Genomic DNA, 4344 nt, shown 5'->3' with positions numbered 1-4344 from the left:
TTGTTTTCTCTGGTTTACTGTAAAGCAGCCAACACAATTAAAGAACCTCAGCCGTTTTGGCTCTAAAGCCTGGCCATTAGGTGAGAGTACTAAGAGCCTAGCGTTGAGTTGTGCCGCCTCCACGGGGCAAACTCTTGGGGCACCTGTCAGTCAATCCTGGCTGCCCACTGCGAAGGAGCTCTGAGCTCTAGCAGTTAAAGTCACGGGTGTGGAGAGGCTCTTAGTGCTGCCATTGGGGCACCTGTCAGTCAGTATTGACTGCCCGCTGCGAAGGAGCTCTGAGCTCTAGCAGTTAAAGTCACGGGTGGTTAGGACCTTGGGGCATCCGTCAGCCTAGCCCGGGCTGCCCGCCGCGAAGGGACAGTGCGTCCTAGCGGTTAAAGTCACGGATGGTATAAACGGGCATAGCTGGCACCTCACCAAACATCCTTGGCCGTCAGCTAACACCTAATTATCAGTTTTGATAATTGTTTCATTATTTTAGTAATTTTACTTTGAATATTACCTGGCAACCAACCCTTTTTTGCCTCACGCTCCTTTCATTCTGGGGAAGCATCTGAATCCCTGGTTTATAAATCATTGCCCTGGGCACTTGGACAGGTTAAAGGAGCTGTTTAACCACAGTCTGATTAGCTGCAGTGAAATAGGGGTCTGGTAGACTGAAGGGAAGGAGGAGGAACCTCCTAACAAGGTTGGAGGCCACTGAGCAGTATCTACCTCTTGTCATAGGTGATTGCTGAGTTTTGCTGAACATCTGTGAAAGCCAGGGGGAGATCCTCACTGATGGCTGGGAAGCAGAGGGGGAGAGAATTTCCCTGTTCTGAACAGCCAGAGAGGGGACCTGTGCCAGGTGCCTCAAGTAGTCCAGGACATGGAGTCAGATATTTTGTGCTCCAAGAATGTCAGACTGTAGTTGTAGAAAATGAATGTTCTGTAAGAAGAAATGAATGTAGTGTGTTTGTGTAAAGATTAATAATTAATGTTATGTGGGAGAAGGGGAAATGTACCGCAGCAATTTTTTTTAAGCTGAATTGAACGTGATGAAACCTCTGTTGAGTTAACATAATGCAGTGGAAACTTCAGACCAATGGACCTGTGGAGAAACATGCCCAGACTCCTGAGCGCACACATGGCTGTGCTGATGAGCTCACAAAAACGTGTAGGTGGAAACTGTTCTCCTTTTCTTGGAGGATAGAATTTGTGGGAGGAAAAGGGGATTCCCAGTGTCCTGTGTTCCACAGGCTGCAGGATGGCTTGGTTGAGGTGCTGGATGTGAACATAGCTCCACAGTGTTTTCCAGCAGAGGTGGTTGCTTCTGCATGATGTCCAGGATCCTTTCCTGCATCTCCTTTCCTTTGTCCACAAGCTCCCTTGAGTGCAGGGGTAGGCGTATTCTGTAGGTAAGGCATAGGTATAAGTTAAGGCAATAATGCATGGAGCCTGTGATTGGGTGGGGGGTACCCCATCCAGTGTGTGGTGAGTGCACCCCATCCCATGAATAAGACCTCAGGACTGCTCTTGACTTGGGGCCATGACACCTAATGGTCAGAGTCTGTAGACTTGCCCTCATTCTCAGGGCCATAAGGCCCAATGGCCAGAGTCAATAGGGTTGCCCTTGCTCTCAGGGCTGCTAGGCCTAGCGTCGAGAGTCGATAAACTGACCCTTACTCTGAGGGCTGTAAGGATGCCCCAAAAGCTTTAGCAAAAGTAGTTAATCAGGAGTAACCCTCAAACATAATATAGCACAAGACAGATTGCTGTAATGCCCAAACTGCTGACAGGAAACACAAAATACTGGTTTATACAAGTCTGGGATATTTTAAGTTAGGAACATAAGCAAATGTCTGACCACGAGAATGTTATGGTAACTAATGGATGTGTATGCTAATGAATTTTAGGTAACAGGATTAGTTTCCTATGGGAGAAGGACACCTCTACATTAGTAAGGTGAAGAAATACAGATAAGGAAAATGGGCTAAAATCCCTACTGAATATGCATTAGGCATTATTAAAAATTGTATCCTGGTCTTTGTGCTTTGAGAGATGTAGGTCTTGGAAGATGCCAGGATGATGACCACTGATGATGGTGACAAGGAAAATGATTATGATGATTGATTGGATGATGCTGAGAAAAATAATGACAGATCTTTGGGGTTGTTCTAAAAGGGATGGTATGACTATGTGCATTCTGGATTATCCCTATCTACCTTGATTGGCTGGAGTGTTTGTAACTTTGCTAACTCTATTAATAAAACTATTGCAAATTCCAAAGGCTTTTCCTAAGTGGTGAGTTGCAACTAAATAATTTTAATAATACTGGGTTTGATCTCAAGACTAGAACCTACCAAACCTCAGTGTGTTAACTGGGAATTTCTTAAGTAATCAATACAATTAATATATAATCTATAGATCAGGCAACACAGGACATTGCACCTCCAATGATTCTAAGTGAGGAACCAGAAATCAGTGAACCAAAAGTGGTTTGTTGGAAATTAGGCTTAAGTGGTGGACAAAATAGTGTCCTCATCACTCCCTTTTGGGGCCCTTAAAAAGAGACTTTGGGGAAGGACAAATTTAAAGCTTTTTACCATCACTGCAGTGGTGACAGAAGAATTGCTTTGGTTTATCAGTCTTTGATACTCCAGTGAGGACCCTTGAATATCACTGCACCAGTGTGATCCCCAACCTGATACTTGTGATATCCTGCTCTGTCTTCCCCTCCTTTTTGTGCTACTTTCTTTCCTCTGTCTTCCCATGCCCTCCTCCCCCTCTGGTTTCTCTCTCAGCTTTTTACTGGACCCTGAAACCATCTGTACTGTATGCAGGCGTCCAATTTTTTTTTGGGGGGGGGGTGGAGGAGGGCCCCAGAGAGTTTCGTAGGGGAGGTCTATTCTCCCTAGCCCCAGATGGAGCTCTGCAGCAGCTCCAGTGGGATATGGAATGAATTCCGAAGCTGGGAGCAGCACAGCCTTTGGGGCAGGGCCTTTGTTTATAAACAGAGGCAGGGTGATTAAGATAGCAAAAGGCTTATAATTAAAGTAAATTAAGGATCATTAGATGATCCTGAAAGCACTGCCGGGCACTTCAGTTAAAAGATAGGAAACAAAGGGTAGGAATAAAAGGTGAGAGAGGTCAATAGTTGTGTCCCCCAGGGATCTGTACTGGGACCAGTCCTATTCAACATATTCATAAGTGATCTGGAAAAAGGGGTAAACAGTGAGGTGATAAAAATTTTCAGATGATACAAAATCACTCAAGATAGTTAACTCCAAAGCAGACTGCAAAGAGTTACAAAGGGATCTGACAAAACTGGATGGCTGGGCAACACAACGACAGAAGAAATTCAGTGTTGATAAATGCAAAGTAATGCAGTTGGCAACATATAAACCCAACTTTTCATACAAAATGATGGGGTCTAAATTACCTGAACCCGTCAATAAAGTGATCTTGGTGTCATTGTGGATAGTTCTCTGAAAACATCCACTCATTGTGCAGTGGAAATCAAAAAAGTTTAAAGAATATTGGGAATAATTAGGGAAGGGATAGCTAATAAAAGAAAAATATCATATTGCCTCTATATAAATCCACGGTACGCCAGCATATTGAATAGTGTGTGCAGATTTGGTCACCCCATCTCAAAAAAGATATACTGGATTTGGAAAAGATACAGAGAAGGGCAACAAATTATTAGGGGTATAGAATACCTTCTCTATGAGGAGAGATTAAAAAGACTGGCAATTTTCAGTTTGGAAAAGAGATGACTAAGGAATGGTATGATAGAGGTCTATAAAATCATGAATGGTGTGGGAAAATTGAATAAGGAAATGTTATTTACTCATTCACATAAGAACTAGAGGTCACCAAATGAAATTAATAGGCAGCAGATTTAAAACAAAACAAAAGAAGTATTTCTTCACAGTCAACCGGAGGACCTCTTTGCCAGGGGATGTCATAAAGGCCAAAACTAGAACAGGGTTCCAATAAGAACTAGATACATTCATGGAGGATAGGTCCAGCAATGGCTATTAGCCAGGGTGGGCAGGGATCCAACACCATGTCCGGCATGTCCCTCGCCTCTGTTTGCCAGAAGCTGGGAATGGGCAACAGGTCAACTTGATAATTGCCTGTTCTGTTCATTCCCTCTGAAGCACCTGGCATTGACCAGTGTCAGAATACTGGATACGGGCTAGGTGGACCATTGCTCTTACCCAGTATGGCCATTCTGATGTTCTTATATGTATCTGCTCCCTTTTGTAACCCGCTAGACCCTGCTTTCCTCCCAGAGCTGGGATAGAACGCAGGAGTCCTGATGGGGACTCTCTCCACATAGTTAGTAACAAAGTT

The sequence above is a fragment of the Lepidochelys kempii genome, chromosome 14 (genome assembly GCF_965140285.1).
Source record: "Lepidochelys kempii isolate rLepKem1 chromosome 14, rLepKem1.hap1, whole genome shotgun sequence".
Lineage (NCBI taxonomy): Eukaryota > Metazoa > Chordata > Testudines > Cheloniidae > Lepidochelys > Lepidochelys kempii.
The sequence above is the reverse complement of the archived record's forward strand: the minus strand, read 5'-3'. Positions refer to the sequence as shown.